Genomic DNA, 19,923 nt, shown 5'->3' with positions numbered 1-19,923 from the left:
TTATTTATAGTAATTGAATTTTCCAAAACTACCATCTATAGTTACTTAATGACCTTATAGTTATATAAACGACTAAACACCTCTTTATAATACTATTTTAGATAGATTTAAAGATATTTGTACTAAACTAATGTCGAAAGTATTCAACACTAGTCTTATAATGACCGCATCGTCGATACTTTTCTAATGATATATACATATGTATATATCTGTATACGTATATATGATTTATACTTTATTTTAATACGTAAATATGTTATTATAATTTATAACTAGTTCATACGAACTGCGTTTTTGACGTTCTTTATATCCACACGTAGCTATCGACGAGATCTACAACTTTCGTTTAGACTCCGTCGGCTAATTTTGACTTTATTTTTCGTCCATATTTTTTTAAAATTAAATGATTTTGCTAAAATCATAACTCTCTCATACGGACTCTGTTTTTGGCATTATTTTTCTCAAAATTCCCATTTTAAGGAGTACTACGATTTTTGTTTTGGTGACATTAGCTAAAAGTCAACCATTCTCTTCGTAGCTCTTTACGTCACATATTCCTTATGCGCGACTGACTTTTATATCTTATAAAAATCATATTTAATTCATATGGATTTGGATTTTGACGAAATTTATATTTTCGGGATCTGAAAGATATGTACTTTCTAAATATAATATATATATATATATATATGTTTTGGCACACTTATTTTTACAATTTATGGATGATTCGACTGATTTTTTCTATTTTATTATATTATAATAATAATGAAACATATAGTATTCAAATAATTCTTCTTTATTACATCAAATATGTTACAATCTGTGACATCCCCCTCTGGCATGTATCACAATATTGTCCGCTTTGGGCCACTCGGCACGAGGACTTCCCAGGGGGTCACCCATCCTGGTACTACTCCCGCCCGAGCACACTTAACTGCAGTGTTCTTATGGGATCTGCTGCCCTCACGAGTTTACAACAAGTTGTGATAACGAAGGTATCCACACCCCTTATAATGAATGCTTCGTTCTCCTTCCAAGCCGATGTGGGATCAGATCTAACCCACTTTCACCCCCCCCCCCCCCCCCATTATAGGGTTCGACGTCCCCGTCGAACACATCGACCCGTGCCCTGGCTCTGATACCATTTGTGACATCCCCCTCTGGCACGTATCACAATATTGTCCACTTTGGGCCACTCGGCACGAGGACTTCCTAGGGGGTCACCCATCCTGGTACTACTCCTGCCCGAGCACGCTTAACTGCAAAGTTCTTATGGGATCTGCTGCCCTCACGGCTTTAAGGAATGCTTAGTTCTCCTTCCCAGGCGATGTGGGATCAGATCTAACCCACTTTGAAAGTGGGTTAGATCTGATCCCACATCGGTTTGGAAGGAGAACGAAACATTTCCTTATAAAGGGGTGTAGATACCTTCCTTGTCACAACGCGTTTTAAATCCGTGAGGGCAGCAGATCCCATAAGAACTCTGCAGTTAAGCGTGCTCGGGCGGGAGTAGTACCAGGATGGGTGACCCCCTGGGAAGTCCTCGTGCCGAGTGGCCCAAAGCGGACAATATTGTTATACGTGCCAGAGGGGGATGTTATAAATGGTATTAGAGCCAGGGCACGGGTCGATATGTTCGACGGGGACGTCGAACCCTATAATGGGGGGTGAAAGTGGGTTAGATCTGATCCCACATCGGCTTGGAAGGAGAACAAAACATTTCCTTATAAAGGGGTGTGGATACCTTCCTTGTCACAACGCGTTTTAAAGTCGTGAGGGCAGTAGATCCCATAAGAACTCTGCAGTTAAGCGTGCTCGGTCGGGAGTAGTACCAGGATGGGTGACCCCCTGGGAAGTCCTCGTGCCGAGTGGCCCAAAGCGGACAATATTGTGATACGTGCCAGAGGGGGATGTTACACAATTGTTGACCCTAACTATTACTTTGGTTAAGATTATTTATCCCAGTTAATCTTTTATAAAAAAATCATTTTTAACGCTTAGTATATCTTAGTTGACTAGCCCGAATCTACGGGTGTTACAAAACATATCACCATGGATTTTATCACCAACCTACCGATGATGGCCAAGGGGTTTGATCCTATCTGGGTCATTGTGGATCGATTGACCAAGAGTGCTCACTTTTTGGCCATCCGGGAGAGCTCCTCGGCCGAGAAATTGGCCGATGTGTATGTTCGTGAGATTGTTGCTCATCATGGAGTTCTGGTTTCCATTATATCATATCGAGATGTTCGGTTCACTACTCGATTCTGGCAGAAGTTCCACAAGGAACTGGGTACGAGACTGCATTTCAGCATTGCTTATTATTCGCAGACTGACAGCCAGAGTGCGCAGACCATCCAAAGACTTGAGGTTATGTTGCGGGCTTGTGTCATAGATTTTGGTGGGAGTTGGGATTCCTACCTACCTCTTGCAGAGTTTTCCTACAACAACAATCATCACCCCAACATATGTGACCACCTTTCGAGCTTCTATATGGTTGGAGATGTCGTACCCCATTTTTTTGGGAGGAGGTCGGTAACAGAGTCATAAGAAGGACTTAGGTAGTCCTCCAGACCACAAAGCTCATCCAATAGATTAGGAAGAGGTTATAGACAACTCAGAGTCGGCAGAAGAGCTATGCCGATCGGCGTCGATTAGAGTTAGAGTTTTAGGTGGCGATATGGTGCTACTGAAGGTATCGCCCTGGAAGGGTGTGATACACTTCGGGAAGGGGGGGGGGGAATTGGGTCCCCGATATATTGGACCGTTCTGTGTGATCGCCAAGGTAGGCAGGGCGACCTACCGGTTGGAGTTTCTGCGTGAGCTCAGTCAGATTCACAACACTTTCCATGTTTCGCAATTGTAGAAGTGTGTGTTGGGTGAAGAGGCAGTGGTCCCTTTGGATGATATTCATGTCGATGAGAACTTGAATTATATTGAGAGATCGGTAGCGGTGGTGGAACGAAAGATGAAGGTCCTATGCAACAAGGAGATACCTTTGGTAAAGGTTCAGTGGCAGCATCAGAAAGGCTCTGAGTGGACCTGGGAGCTGGAGGCAGAGATGCGAGAGCATTATCCTGAGTTATTTGTAGCAGCAAACTTCGAGGACGAAGTCTAGTTCAAGTTGGGGAGACTTGTAACATCCCGACAATGAGGTATTTCCAAAATTAACTCTTAAGTATGAAGGTTTATGATTTTTAGCCCTTGTGTATGAGAAAGCTGGCAAAATGGGCCATAGTGGCATTTTCATAAAATCTGGCCAACGCTTAGTATGTGAGGCGCATGTTGTGTACGTTGGGCATACATGTGTGAGTCTTAGTACGCTTGGCATACACCGCGTATGTAGGGCGTATGTGAAGGATCCTGAAACCCTAATTTTTAGGGTTTGGTCCATATATAAACATCATTAACTCCTCATTTCTCATTCCCTCTTCAGCCTCCACCTACCATTTCGTCAATCTAGAACCCTAATCCATCTTGCGAGTGTTATTGAGCTTTTGTGGGTACTTTTGGTGATTAGGAAGGAAGGAGAAGAAAAAAGGACCACCTTGGAAGAGTGAAACACCTTAGATCCATAATCTCATCACCATTTGGCACCATTTTAAGGTAAAAAGCTTTGAACCTGATGATTAATTGTTTAAGATCTTGTTAGCCTTGAAGTTGTGAACATTTTGGTCCCATTAGCTTGACATTTTGAGTATGTGTTACTCTAAGTTATTTGAGTCATCCTTTTATACATTTCAGAGTGTTGTTGTACATAAAAATATGATCTTAATGTGTTAGATGCTCTTATTGGGTTAAGAACATAGGGTTTTGGACATTAAGCACTTTATAGCCATGAAAAGTCATAAAGTTGGAAACATCATGACTTAGGACATCATTTTGGGCTTGGATTTGAATTTTTGACAAAAAGGCTTAATGGAATAAGCTCTTAATGGAGTTTTGGGACTAGGCAGTGTACGTACACTGGGCGTACCTAGAGGTAGGTTGCGCGTACGCGGTCAGCACCCCGCTTTTTTGTCAACATCAGAGTACGTTGGGTTTACTCCCTCTATACGTAGGGTGTACTCTACTGGGAAAGATTATTAACTTTTGGACCTTGACCGTTGACTTTGACTTTGACCAAGGTTGACCAATTTTGACTTAAGGGTATTTTAGGTATTTTGAGCTATAGTAAAGCCTTGGTCTTTATCTGTTAAATATGTGACCTGTAGAGCCGATATTCGGAACGGTGTATTGTTTAGCTATTCGTCAGACTGCGAGGTGAGTTTTCCTCACTATACTTATGGGTTGAAAACACCAAGGCTGGCCCATTGGATTAGATATCCTGATTTGTTGTATGCTGATATGCGGAGTTATGTGGCACTGGTTATGTACTTAGGCTGGTAGATCTATAGGAATACATGTGCTTACTATTATTGATTGATAATGTTATGCATTGATATGCTATGGCTTACTGGGTTGAGGCAGACCAGTGGATAGGCTGAAGGCCAAGATACCTAGCACGGTCCGGATAGACTGAAGGCCTACGAGGTAGACTAGTCAGGCTGAAGGCCCAGAGAGCGGTCCATATAGGTTGTAGGCCTGGTGAGGCGGTCCAGCCATGCTAAAGGCTCTGTATGCATGTTTTTGTTGTTATGTTTATGTGGTGGTACTTTAGGGGAACTCACTAAGAGTTGACTTACAATTTTAGTTTATTTCAGATACTTCTAAGGATCGTGGCAAGGCGAAGGCGTGACTGTACACATCCTTGGTTTTATGTTGTTGGATCTTAAGAGACTCTGATTTTGAATAATGTTTTTGGAAATAATGGTTATGTAACACTTTTTAAGTAAATGGGTTGTTTTTATAAATTTTAAGTTTGTTGTGATTTTTGAGATGTTATATATATATATATATATATATATATATATATATATATATATATATATATATATATATATATATATATATATATATATATATATATAAGCCATTGTAAACCTTAAAACAAAGGAACCACTATTTTTTTAAGTTTTAAAACTTATTTTTATCGAAAAAACTAAAAATATCTAAATTCATAACTTTACATTGTGAATGCTAAAAAAATAAATTATATATTATTCATACTCACATTGTGAATTTATATTAATGCATATTCACACTATGAATCTGAAGATCAAAAAAGTAAAAAAAAAATTATATTGAATTTGATATCAATGGGAAGAGGATAAAAAGTTATGAATATCTATATTTTTTTATTATTAGTTATTTTTTATACAAAAATAGGCTTTAAAGTTGAAAAAAATTGGTTCCATGGTTCCATGGTTTCAAATGGTTTTTTGTTGAACCAAACCTCATATATATATATATATATATATATATATATATATATATATATATATATATATATATATATATATATATATAATTACTTTTTGGGTAAAAAAATATGCCCCTTTGATGCCTTGGGCCTTAGCCCAACTCGCCTATGTATCAGGTTGGGCATGTGAGGAACCAACAACCTCCAACGTGATGTGGTATCTCGGATCGCACTCCTCTAAATAAATGAGTATCAAGTCAGCTCAAGCTGCATAAGCAATGTGTGGCTCATCGCACAACCCCACGACTCTCGTGGGCGAGGTTCGAACGTTCTCTCTATTATTTAATGTATTAGTGCTTTGTTTAGTCCGATCCGGTTGTTAGCAATTCAATCACATCGGACTAGCGGGACTTGACGACGCACAATTTATATGACTAAGTCCAGTTCGATGTCATTGGACGCGTACCAATAACATTAGAGTGGTGGGACTTGATGATATATGGTCCATTAGCATGGCCTAGACTACTCTAGGGCGCTAGCCTAGCCTAGCGCGCTCCTGCCAGCCCTGCCTGGCGTTCCCTTGCTAGCTTTGGCTGTCGCCCCCTTGCCATCCATGCTGGGGACTCTCCTACCGGCCCGACCCAACGCTCCTTCGCCTGGCGCTCCCCTGCCAGCCTTTCCTGGTGAGCGCCCGCTAGCCCCGCCCGACACCTCCGGGCGGCCTTGCCCAACTCCGTGCTAGTTGGGCCTGAATTGGGTTAGCCCAAGGCCTGACCTAATTCCCCTTGACCTAATTGTCTATTATAAATAGAATGGTGCCTTCTCCATGGAGGAGGAATATCCCCCAAGTGGCTCAGCCACCACTAAACTTCCCCCATGTCTCAACCACCACACTATTACTCCGGCCGGGTGGCTCAGCCGCCACCCGCCGCTGTTAGCCACCATACACCACCACCAGCACCAAGATGGTTCTCTCCAGCTATGGAGGACCATCTCAGATCTACCAGCTGATCTAACTTGATCGTCGGAGTCCGCTCTCGGGGCACAGTCCCTGGGGCGGCTTTAACGCATCTCTCTGATTGTGACTAGCAGATCTCCGCCGCAGCAGAAGACAAGAAGAGGTGGTTCAGATCTATGTCACATTAATATATATATATATATATATATATATATATATATATATATATATATATATATGTATATATATATATATGTATATATATATATATATTTATATATATACATACATATACATACATATATATATATATATATATATATATATATATATATATATATATATATATATATATACACATTTTGGGTAAACAAATATGCCCCTTTGATGCCTTGGGCCTTAGCCCAACTCGCCTATGTATCAGGTTGGGTCTGTGAGGAACCAACAACCTCCAATATGATGTGATATCTTTGGTCCCTCTTATGAAGTTGTGTCTTTTACCCCTAAAGTGTTTGTTTTTGCAAGATTGTCCCTTTTCTACTAAAGTCTGGGTCATCATGAATATCAAGTTTTAAAGTCTCTTATTTCCAATTGTTTAATTTCTTTTACAAACAATTATCTAATACTTTATGTCATGCCTGTCAATTAGACATAAATATTAAATTTCCATTTACTCTTTTGAATTCCAATGTGATATCATCCTATAGGGACATCTCTAATATCTAATATGTAATATTTTTTGGACCGTTATAGACATTTTTTATGGGCATACCTACTTAAATGAAATTTTGATGTTTTTGCCAAATTTCTATATTTTTCCGCACTAATAAAAATCAATTTAGTTGTACCATAAAATCACTCCAATATGACAATGGTGGTCGGTACAACAACATTGCATTTCATGAGTTCTTTTACATCCCAATGTATTCAATTTTGTTTCTCATGCCATCATTCATCCCATCAAAAAGACATGTCTTGTAATGTCCCAAAAATTATGAGGTAAAAATTTTACTTTTAACTCAAGAAAAACATTAGTTATCTTTAAGTCAAACATTCATTATCCTTTTTCTAAATATTCAAAAGTACTTTATAAGAAAACAGTTATTAGAGTACAATCCCAAAATCATCATAATGTTGAACATGGGTGGATGCGCTACGATCAAACTGAGCCTTTTCCTTTTGAACCGAAAGTACCTGAAACCATAACCATAAAAACCATAAGCATAAAGGTTAGTGAGTTCCTCAAAATACCACATACCATACATATCATTGGGCGTAGCCCTCACATTGGGCCAACCCACACATTGGGCCTAACCCACCATAATGGGCCTAGACCTGCCAGATCAATGAGTCCAACCAAATCATATAAATGCAAAAATCACAGAGACAGTTAGCACCTACATACCATACAATGGGCCTAGCCCAATATAAAAATGGGCCTAGCCAGCCATACAATAGGCCTAGCCTAACATATAAATAGGCCTAGCCCATCATACATTGCAAGATTCACAAAGACATTTAACGTATTAGAAACTAGATGGACATCATTGGTGCCTTCGACCCACGAGACCAGTGAGGAGACTCACCTATAGCTGCTGAAACACTCGAATAAATCTCTGACTGCTGGTCCTAAAAAATCCTCGCGCTATCAACATCAAATGACATCAAAAAATTAATTAGGTTATGACCCATAACCAATAGTCTAAGCTAGTAGCCCATAACTAAGGTAAAAGACCATTCTACCCTTCATCTCACTTGGCCCAAATCCAAGGCCCAACTCAACTACTTCCAATGATCAAATCCTAAATGATATTCCAGAGCCCAATATGGCCTAATATTCCAAATTAGGCCCAAAACTCATCGTGGGCCTAAATCTAAAGGAGCCTAAAAGAAAAACTAGAAGCCCATCAAGTCCCAACAAATAAGACCCAACCAATGACCCAAACTGAGAATACCAAGCCCAAACTACCATCTGCTGAGTACGTGGGGCGTACTCAGCTCGTACGTTAAGCATACTCCGTCCAGGGTCAGTACTTGCAGCGTACCAACTGGGTATGCCCAGCGTACTCCCAGACCACCTTTTTGTTGGATTAGGTGTCTAAGCCCATAACTATAATTGGTATGTATTTGACCCGATAGTAGCATGGTCCTTTTGGGTTGCCTTCACCATAGCAATTTGGTAGGATGAGCTTTGGAGAAAGAGGTTAATTAATGATTTATTAATATATTATAAGAAATATTATATTAATTGAGAAATCATATTATTTAATTAGTATTGATCATAAATTAATTTGGAATTAATTTAGTAATCAAAAGAGACTGATTAAAAGTACAAGGACTGATATTGCAGATCACTGATAGTTGCAATATTGGGCTGCTGGACTCCCTTGTAAAGGGTTGGACGAATTCTATAGGAGGCCTAATAGAAATCGTCCAAGCTCTTCTAGAAAGGGGGTTCATGGACTGCTTGGAGCCTAAATCAAGAATTAGGGTTTCCACCTAGAAACCCTAGCAGCCACAAGTATTTAAATGCCCACCTAGCCTCTCAATTTCGGCCACTACTTTTAAGGGAAACCCTAGCCAAAATTCTGCTCTCCTTTTCCTCATTCTTTGCTTGTGGTGTTTGTGACTCCATTAGAGGTGCAACGCTTGAGGCACTAAGCTCTTGAAGGTGAAGACCATGGAAAAGAATTATTGTTACTACTAGTTAACAAGAAAGGTATTCTTCTAACCCTAGTTTGTTCATTGAATCCGAAAATTGTATGCTAGTTTAGGGTTCTTGCTTTGGAAAATTGAATTACATGTATAACTTGAAAAAAACCTAGATCCAAAGCAATTATGGTTGCATATGAACCATAGGAATGTTGTAACGCTCAAAACCCATCAGTGGTATCAGAGCTAGGGTGTTTTTCTGTTATATTTGATGCTATTGTGTTTTGCCAAAGCTGGAACAAAATCGATTTTGGCTCTCTGACTGCAAAACTCGACGAGTCATAAGATGGACTCAAAGAGTTGGACCAACTCGACGAGTCCATGCCTTGCTTCGACGAGTTGGTTCATCAGATGGCATATTTTTCGGATTTCAAGCCTAAATTAGATAGGGATCATTACCTTAAATTGTTTTAACTGTTAAAACTCGAATTTTTTGTTATGGTAATGAATATCCTCATCTAATTGAAAGATAATGGTCAAACTTTAAGATAATGTCCACAATTATGTGATTAGTTTAATTATTTAAAATTTGATCTAGAATTTTTGAAAAGTTTGAAAATTTACCCTCATGTTTTGGAATTTAAAATTTGATTAAAAGTTTTAATTTTGAAATATTAAATTGTAAAACCCTAGTATTTTAAAAGTTTAAAAATTAAAATACAACCCCCTTATACTATTATAATATTAAAATATTAATCTGTATATATATATATATATATATATATATATATATATATATATATATATATATAAGATGAGTCTATCTTACCATTAGTAGGCCTCATTCACGAAGCTGGTCTATAAAAGGTGTTTAAGGAAGCGACCTAGAAAATGACTGTCATTGGGTATACACTCTTACCCACCATACTCTTGACTAGTGGAGGGTCGTTAGCCGAACGGGTAGGATAGGACATTAATTCCTCATTAATAAGTATAAAGAATATTATAAAGTAACTAAATGTTTTTAGCAATTCCCAATCTTAGTTACTTCAAGAAAAATGTGAAAATGATGTTATTCCATGAAATTGCAATTTGCACCTTGCCAAGTCGGCAGTGGAGTGTGTGTGGTTAACCGACTCACTAACTTGGACTAACAAGGGTGGTGAAGGGTAGATCGAAAATTACCATAGATCAATAGAGAGTGTATGGTTAACCGATACATTGATTAGGTGGTAAACGACATCGAGAATGCCAAGCTAATTTGCATGGTTATTCACACCTTGTTTGTGATCCTTGGTATCCCAGTCACAAACTTAAAGGGAATAATCGAGATTAAACCTACCATTGAAAAGTTCAATGAATCTCAAAAGAATCTAGGAATTTCATTTCATTTAAAAGCTAATTGTTCATTTTGTTTTTCATGGTGGAATTAGTAAATCATCATTTACCTACCTTCAAATAATTTGCAATTGGATTACGGCATCCCTCTTCCAAATTGTGAATTATTGTGTTGGGTCCTAGCCTTAATATTTCATTTGGGTGTTATATTAAAGATTCTTTATCTAATCAAAACTTTGTTCCTTTTCTTTTCAGATGTCTGGCTCAAACAACGCTTCTGGCTCGAACTCCAACTCCTCAAGCTCCTTTTCTCTTTTGAACATTTGTGGCAAGGTCACCTTTGATGGATCCAATTTCAATGATTGGATTCATAACATTCAAATGGCCTTGTGATACGAGGATAGAGAATATGTCCTCGACAAAGAACTCAAAGAGATAGATGAAACCAAAGCTTCTGCTGAACAAATAGCTGAGTATAGGGCTCACGAAAAGGACGCTACAAAGGTGTCATGTATAATGGTAGCTACTATGACTCCTGAGCTGCATCGGTTCTACAAGGAGTAATGGCCTTATGCCACGTGCCAAGATTTGAGGGAAAAGTACCATCAAAACTCACTTCAGGAAAGGTATGATATTTTCGCCTTGCTAATAACAACCATGATGAAAGATGGAGAGTCCATCACGAGCCACTTGCAAAAGATGCAAAGGTACGTGGATCGTCTGCTCAAGTTGAATGTCAACTTTGACGAAATGTTAGCGATTGATATTATCCTACACTCTTTACCTACTTGTTATGATCAGTTCAATATGACTTATCATATAAACAAGGAGGAAGTCACCTTGAGCAAACTTCAAGGTTTGTTGAGAACTATTGAAAGTGGACTTAAAGGCAAAGCTGTCGAGTCCACCCCTACTGTTGCTGCCCCCTTCCTCGCTATAGGACATGGAAAAGGGAAGAAGATGAAAGTTCCCTCTAAGAGCCACAAAGGAAAGTGCCATGATGGATCATCTTCAAATGGATCCAAAGGTAAAGTCGATTCTGCCACTCCCTCATCCGATCCTAAAGAAGCAATGTGCTTCTATTGTAACGACAAGGGGAATTGGAAACGAAGCTGCCCGAAATACTTGCAAGACATCAAGGATTGGAAGATAAAGCCCTCCTTCGCAAGTATTTATACTATTCAATCTAATAACTCATAATTGCTAGTTCTTGGGGTCCTTGATACAGGATGTGATTTTTCATATTTGTTCTGATTTGCAGGGGCTAAGAAGAAGTAAGGATGTGGAGCATGGGAAGATGAACCTGATAATGGGGAATAGGAAATCATCCTCTGTCACCAATATCAGGATTTAATCTTTAGTGCTTAGTAGTGGTTTACAATTAGAGTTGAATGATTATTGTTACTCGTCAGAGTTGACAGTGAATATTATTTCTTTTCATGGCTTGTACATACAAGGTTTTAGATTTTTATTTAATAATGAAGTGGGTTCTATTAATTCTTTCTATAATGGTACTTTATATTTTGAAGCATTGTCTTGTAATGGTGTATATGAAACTGTGATGATTGTAGACAACTTACGAAATAATGTGTTGCACATCGATTCGTCTAATGGTTTAGACAAGGCATGTTTGTGGTATTGTCGTATTGGACATGTTAAACGAAGCGCATAGCCTAACTCCAAAAGGATGGAGTCTTGGAGTCATTTGACCTAAAGTCGGATGACACGTGCGAATCTTGTTTACTTGGAAAGATTACTAAATCACCTTTCACTGGTACTTGTGAAAGAGGTGAAGGATTGTTGGATCTCATACACACAGATGTGTGTGGGCCCTTCAGATCTACCACAAGGGATGCTAACCGCTTCTACGTTACGTTCACCGACGATTATAACAGATATGGGTATATCTACTTAATCAAGAACAAGTCGGAAAACTTTCAAAAGTTCAAAGAGTTTAAAAAAGATGTGGAGAATCAATTGGACAGGAAGATAAAGATGCTCAGATCCGATAGGGGTGATAAGTATCTTAGTATCGAGTTCCACGACTATCTTAAGGAATGTGGAATTGTTTCACAATTGACGCCACCTAGGACACCGCAGCTTAATGATGTGGCTAAGAGGCGCAATCGAACCTTGTTGGACATGGTTTATTCGATGATGAGTCGAGCTTCGTTACCTATCTCATTTTGAGGGTATGCCTTAGAGACTACCGCCCATATCCTTAATCTAGTCCCAACTAAGAAGGTTTCCAAAACACCTCACGAGATATGGACAAACAAGGTTCCCTCGTTGGCACATATCAAGGTTTGGGGTTGCAAGGATTTTGTAAGACGAGAGACTCACGACAAGCTTGAATATCGCAATGAGTGGTGTATTTTCATCGACTACCCGCAAAAATCTTTTGGATATCTTTTCTACAGGCCTAGTGACAACATGGTCTTTGTAGCAAGGAGTGGGGTTTTCCATGAGAGAGAACTCATATTCCAAGAGGACAGTGGAAGGCAAATTAATCTTGAAGAGCTTCAAGAGTCAAGCGGTGAAGGAACGTCTAACACTAGCACTCAACCTAAGGAAGAGATTCCTGTTGAACCAGTTGATGAGTCCTTACCTCTAAGACGTTCTAGTAGAGTTAGTGTTCCGCCTGCGTTTTATGGTTTCCATATAACTGCTGAAGGTGATATGTTTATCAGTGATAGTACACTAATAAATTTGGATGAACCTAACAACTACAAGGAAGCCATGGCAGGCCACGAGTCTGCAAAATGGAAAGAGGCAATGGACAGTGAGATTCAGTCCATGTATGACAATCAAGTTTGGAACTTGGTTGACAATGTACCGGGTCGTAAGACGGTCGGGTACAATTGGATCTTCAAGAAGAAGACCGACATGGATGGGAAAGTGCAGACGTTCAAGGCACGACTGGTTACGAAGGGCTTTACTCAAACCCCCGGGGATGATTATGATGAGACCTTCGCACCAGTGGCCAAGATCAAGTCTATAAGTGTTATGTTGGCCATAGTTGCTTTTCATGATTATGAAATATGGCAGATAGATGTCAAAACTGCTTTCCTTCATGGGAAGTTGGCTGAAGATGTTTACATGTGTCAGCCAGAGGGTTTTGTAGACGCAAAGTACCCTAATAGACTGTGTAAGCTTGAGAAGTCCATCTATGGATTAAAGCAAACGTCTCGCAGATGGAATCTTTGTTTCGATGAGAAAGTTAAAGAGTTTGGATTTTTGAGAAGCGAGGGCGAGTCTTGTGTGTATGTCAAGGCTAGTGGGAGTATAATTAGATTTCTAGTTTTGTATGTTGATGACATACTGCTCATAAGAAATGACATCCCGACCTTGTAGGATGTTAAGTCCTGGCTTGGGAAGTGTTTTGCTATGAAGGATCTAGGGGAAGCTGCTTACATTATGGGGATAAGGATTTTGAGAAATAAAATCACGAGACTAATACGAATTAGTCAAAGTACTTACTTGGACAAGGTGCTGAAACATTTTAGCATGGAGAATTCCAAGAAAGGGGAACTGCCAATCCAAAACAATACCAAGTTGAGTAAGACTCAGAGTCCGAGTACCGATGCCAAGATAACGAAAATGAGTTGCGTGCCATATGCTTCCACCGTTGGCTTAATCATGTACTCTATGGCATGTACTCGCCCTGATATGGATTTTGCGTTGAGCATGGTGAGCCGATATCAAGGGAACCTGGTTAGAGCTCACTGGATAGCAATTAAGAACATTCTCAAGTACCTGCGAAGGACTAACGACTGGGTCCTAACACTTAGTGGGAGTGATGACTTGAGAGTGATAAGGTATAGTGACGCCAACTTTTAGACCGACAGAGATTACTTCCACTCTTATTCGGACTGGTATTTACCCTAAATGGAGGAGCAATTACTTGGAAAAGTTCGAAGCAGGAGACCGTGGCTGATTCAATGTGCGGATCAGAGTACATAGCAGTGAGCGAAGTGTCGAAGGAGGCAATATGGTTGAAGAACTTCATTGGAGACCTTGGAGCTGTACCAGCGATAAAGGAGCCTATGGATATTTTCTATGATAACGAAGGAGCGGTTGCCTTAACCAAGGAACCAAGGGATCATGGTAGATCCATACACATCGACAAAAAATACCACTTCATCATACATCGGGTAGAAGAGGGACTCCTCGTAGTCAAGAGGGTATTGTCAGAGCAGAACCCAACAGGTCCTCTCACAAAGGGTTTGAGCAGGGTTAAGCACTTACAACATGCGAGAAACATTGGTCTGAAGGACGATATTAGTTTTAGTGATTAGATAGATGTTTAGAAACTTGTAATAGATAAATGTAATTGACATTTGATGATTAAGTAGTGGAGATTTATTTATGAGTAAAGTTTACTATCTTGTGTTGATTGTTTACTATTGTTTAAATTTTGCATGTTTTACTTCCATAATTATTAGATTTTTCAAATTATCCATAGTCAATCATACTTTGGGAGTATTGTCTAAGTGCTTAGACATAGCAAAGGTTTGCTACAACGTTCATGAGTACTTTTGAAATAAGGTTTGAGTATTAGATTAAACCCACGCTCATTTGAACCACTTCATGGAATTTATCACGAGTGATTGTGAGACTACAATATCGTATAATCTTTAAACCGATATATATGAGTTGTTGTTTACAAGTCGGTTGTGCATTGATAATGCGTAAACGCATCAGTAACTTGATGTTACAAAACGTGTTGTTGTGTATGATTTGATGAGTAAATAGTACAAACATATAAGTCAAAGTTTATTTGTTCCTTTTATCCTAGGAGGGTAAAAGCGATATCTTGGGCCCCTCAATGATTTTGTGTTGACTTATGTTCCGGGCCCGGTCAGGACTGAATTGATGTGTTCAATTAAATTCTATGTAAAAAAAATCAGAAGTCGGGAAACAAACTGTTGGACATTGAGAATGATTATGTTCCATGTCTTTGTCCACATGATATCTTGTAGAACGGAGGATTACATGATCCCTTATCTAAAGGACGCATCATTGACTTGGTCAGAGTTCGACAGTGGCTTTTGAGAGCTACGATTGCTAATCGGATTTTAAAGTCGTACTTGCAGTTATAGTTATTAGACTTATCCACGTGGGAGACTGTTGGATTGGGTGTCTAAGCTCATAACTATAATTGGTATGTACTTGAACCGATAGTAGCATGGTCCTTTTGGGTTGCCTTCACCATAGCAATTTGATAGGATGAATTTTGGAGAAAGAGGTTAATTAATGATTTATTAAGATATTATAAGAATAATATATTTATTGAGAAATCATATTATTTAATTAGTATTGATTAGAAATTAATTTGGAATTAATTTAGTGATCAAAAGAGATTGATTAAAAGTAGAGGGACTGATATTGCAGATCACTGATAGTTGCAATATTGGGTTGTTGGACTCCCTTGTAAAGGGTTGGACGAAATCTATAGGAGACCCTATAGAAATCGTCCAAGGCCTTCTAGAAAGGGGGTTCATGGACTGCTTGGAGCCTAAGTCGAGAATTAGGGTTTCCACCTAGAAACCCTAGCAGCCACAAGTATTTAAAGCGCCCCTGACCTCTCAATTTCAGCCACTGCTTCCAAGGGAAACCCTAGCCGAAATTCTGCTCTCCTTCTCCTCATTCTTTGCTTGTGGTGTTTGTGACTCCATTAGAGGTGCAACGCTTGAGGCGCTAAGCTCTTGAAGGTCAAGATCAAGGAAAGGATTGCATGTTACTACTAGTTAACAAGAAAGGTATTCTTCTAACCCTAGTCTGTTCATTGAATCCGAGAATTGTATGCTAGTTTAGGGTTCTTGATTTAGAAAATTGAATTCCATGTATAACTTGAAAAAAAACCTAGATCCAAAGCAATTAAGGTTACATGTGTCCCATAGGAATGTTGTAATGCTAAAAACCCATCACTTTTCACTCCAATAAGCACTTAATCGATTAAGACAAAGTGCCAAACTCTCAGATCTGATTCTTTATGGTTACCTATCACGTAAAGTTTGCAACTTTACATGCATGCATGGCTTAATGGGGCTTAAGTGCTCAAAAAGAGCTTAATAAAGATCTTAATACATGCAAGGGTCAAGATACACCATAAGGCTTGCATTTTTGCATAAGGGACCCCTAAAACGTCCAGATCTAAGGGCTAAGCTTCTGAAACAACCTTTACTCACAAGGACCAACCAAAATGGACCAAAATATTCCATAAACAAACCCATACTAGATCGACATAAGGAGTTATCAAGCTAAGAACTTTATACCTCTAATGGCGCGAAATGATGATGTTATATCTAGATCTCTAAGCTCCACTGCAAGGAATGAGTCTTCAATCGTCTTCTACCACTTCAAAATACACAAGAACACACCAAAATTCTTCATAAGAGCTCAAAAGCACCAAAACAATGGCTTGGGCGAAATTAGGGTTTAGAAGATGTAGAGGCTAGTAAAAAATGTCCAGTAGGTGAGTTTAAGATGCTTAAATAGGGTGCAAAACCTAAAAATTAGGGTTTTCATCTAGATGGAGTACGCTCCGCATACTCCCAGTACGCTCAACATACTCCATGAAGGTCCACGATCCTTTTTGCCTCGTACGCCCAACATACTCCCTTTTACGCCCTGCGTACAAGGCTTAGCCTTTTAATTCACCAACTTCCGGAGGCATAACTTCTTAGTTCTGAGTCTGATTTCGACTATCCTTATATGTAACACCTGAAATCAGAAAGGTCAAGAAAGGAAAGGAAAAACCCTAAGTTAAAGAGGGTTGACTCGTCGAGTCCAGGGAGGAACTCGGCGAGTCGGAGCGGGATCCGGGTGTAAAGTAAGTGACCGACTCGGAGAGTCGGCAAGTGGACTCGGCGAGTCTGGTCTGGGTTGGGAAACCCTAATTCCGACACTTGGTACCCTATTTAAGCATCTTATTCTCTTCCCTAGGGCTCATTTGCGGCCCCTATAGTCCAGAACCCCAAACCCTAGCCACCAAAATCGTTTTTGGAGCAAGATCTACCCTTGGTGAAGTAATTTGGAGCTTGGAAGAGAAGAGATTCATAGTGGTGCAAGAGGAGGCCTTGGATCCAGAGTTGGTGGAACTTTTTAAAGCATTTGGAGGTAATGAATCGTTATCCTTGGCTTTCTCCTTTCTAGATCCATCTTTCATGGAGTTTTAGGGTTTCTTTGAGAGTATGTGATGAGAAATTGGTGCATAAGCTAGATCTGGAATTGAGACTCCAGATCTGAGCTCTTTTTGGATCGAAAATGCAGAAAGCCATGTTAGTTGCAATGCAAAAGCCTTTCCCCATGAGTTGAGTTCCTCTCTAGCTTGGTTTTTGGTATTATGAGGCAAGAAGCATGTAAAGTTAGCAACTTTATGTTGCTAATGGACTCTAGGAACCCAGATCTATTGTTTGGAGCAAAGGAGAAGCTCTGTGACTCGAAATTATGGAAATGCATGTATGGACTCGGTGAGTCTGGGAGATAACTCAGCGAGTCAGGCTAGATATCAGACTTAAATCGCGTAGCAACTCGGCGAGTCACATGGGTGGACTCGGCGAGTTGGATGAAGATAGGCAGGAACTCGACGAGTTGGAAGAACAACTCGACGAGTCTGTTGAAGATTGCCTTGAACTCGGTGAGTCAAGTCGCGAAACCCCAAACCCTTCGAGTTAAGACTCGGATCAGTGAGTTGAGTGGGGACCCAGTGAGTTGGACAGGTCAAGACTCGGAAATCAGTAGACTCGGCAAGTCATGGTCTGACTCGGCGAGTCGAGTTGAGAATGGAGGAGGTTTCTGAGCTCATGAACTCGGCGAGTCAGTAGGCTGACTCGGTGAGTAGGGTCAACCTGGAAGGTTGACTGTGACCAGGACTTTGACTTTGACCAGAGTTGACTTAGTTGACTTTTGGAGGACTGTCAGACTAAGTGTCATATTGATATTGGTAGTTCGGAGAGCTAGAGGAGCAGCGGCTCAGAGGGTTGTCGGTTGGCAGCCAGAGGGTTATCAGCAGAGCTCAGCAGTTCATGTGAGTTTCCTTTCAGTAGGAACGGGTCTAAGGCCACAATGCCGGCCTGTTTAGTTAGCAGTAGTTCCGGACTTCGGTCCGACGCAGTAGTTCACTATGCTTGGTGTCTCTGTGATTCAAGCATGTGTATGTGTTATATGTTTTGGACTTCAGTCCGATGCAGTATGCAATATATGTGTTTATACTAGTTGATATGTGTTTATGCTATGCTATGATCAGTCAGTTCCGAAAATCGGTCCGATGTAGGGGACAAGGTCCCAGTTAGTCCAGGCTTCGGCCCGATGCAATTTCCGGACTTCGGTCCGATGCAGGGGACAAGGTCCCAGTTAGTCCGGGTTCCGGCCCGATGCAGTTTCCGGACTTCGGTCCGATGTAGGGGGCAAGGCCCCAGTTAGTCCGGGCTTCGGCCCGATGCAGTTTCCGGACTTTGGTCCGATGCAGCGGGCAAGGCCCAGTATGTGCTTTATATGTTATTGTATGGTATGTGGTAGTTTGGGGGAGCTCACTAAGCTTCGTGCTTACGGTTTCTGTTTTTGGTTTCAGGTACTCAGTTTTCAAAAGAGGAGCTCGGAGACGTTTCAATGCACACACCATAGTCAGTTAGCCTGGGAATGTTTTACTCTGATAATAAGTTATGTTTGGAATTAATATTATGAAATTATGTTATGACTTATGATACGGTCTTTATAAATGTGGTTTTAGTAATGTTTTAAAAGAAAATTTTTAGTCGTGAAAATTGGGTCGTTACAAGTTGGTATCAGAGCCTTGGTTTGAGGGATTCGGACATACTTGAGAGTGTGTCTGGACTCAAACTAAGGAAACGAAAAAAAAGGTTTTCAAAAGAAAAACATTTTCGAAAAGAATTTTTGAGGAAAGAAAAGAGTTTTAGAAAAAGCGATAAGAAATTTTTAGAAAGAAAAGAACTTTGAAAAGAGAAAAAAGGTGTGGTACGTGCAATCAGCCGAGCTCAAGTAAGTACTCCCAAATTACCTATACAAGTTTATGATTATTAGTTTCAGTTTCAGTTTCAGATCAGTTCAGTTTCAGTTTCAGTAGAACAACATGCTAGTATAGGACTAAGGATCTAGGAGGATGCCTTATGTGCCTGCTTTATGTGTTTTAGCTTGATAAGAATTGCATGCTAGTATTGAGTAGAAAGAGTTGGGATAGCCTGTGTAGGTTATGCCTGCTAGTATGAGATTAGCATTGTATGCTAGTACAGTCTCTCGTAATGAGAATAGTTTCGCATGAGTATGTTCCCTTTATCCGAATGCTGCTTGCTTTGTGCTTTGTAGGACTCTGAGTGATGGGAGTTAGCCATTAGGTGAATACGTCACATCACAAGTGATCAGGGTTGAATAATCTCAGAGTGCTGGATTTGGCCCTACTACGCAGCTCTCGTATGAGTCTAACCATTGTAGGGACGAGTCTTTTACTCGAAGGATTATCCGAGCCTCATTGCATGTGATGGTATTCAGGTGGTGGCTAATGGGCATTACAAGGAGGCCTTCAGCAGCTGAGGACTGGTTTGGGTGGAGTCAGAGGTTCCCTAGGGCAAGCCTAGGAAGGTAGTAGCAGAGATCAGTAGCAGGAGAGTGACTTGGTGGAGTTGAGGTAACTCTTGAGGAAAGTACGGATAGA

General features: G+C 40.0%; 1 pseudogene; it reads left to right on the top strand.

Moving 5' to 3' along the window:
• Positions 1 to 1,439: 1,439 nt before the first annotated feature.
• Positions 1,440 to 1,557, top strand: LOC145049180 (5S ribosomal RNA; annotated as a pseudogene).
• Positions 1,558 to 19,923: the final 18,366 nt, after the last annotated feature.

Source organism: Lactuca serriola, chromosome 4 (assembly GCF_051521515.1).
Source record: "Lactuca serriola cultivar US96UC23 chromosome 4, Lser_US96UC23_V15, whole genome shotgun sequence".
NCBI classification, from domain to species: domain Eukaryota; kingdom Viridiplantae; phylum Streptophyta; class Magnoliopsida; order Asterales; family Asteraceae; genus Lactuca; species Lactuca serriola.
This window is presented reverse-complemented; position numbering and strand designations above follow the sequence as displayed.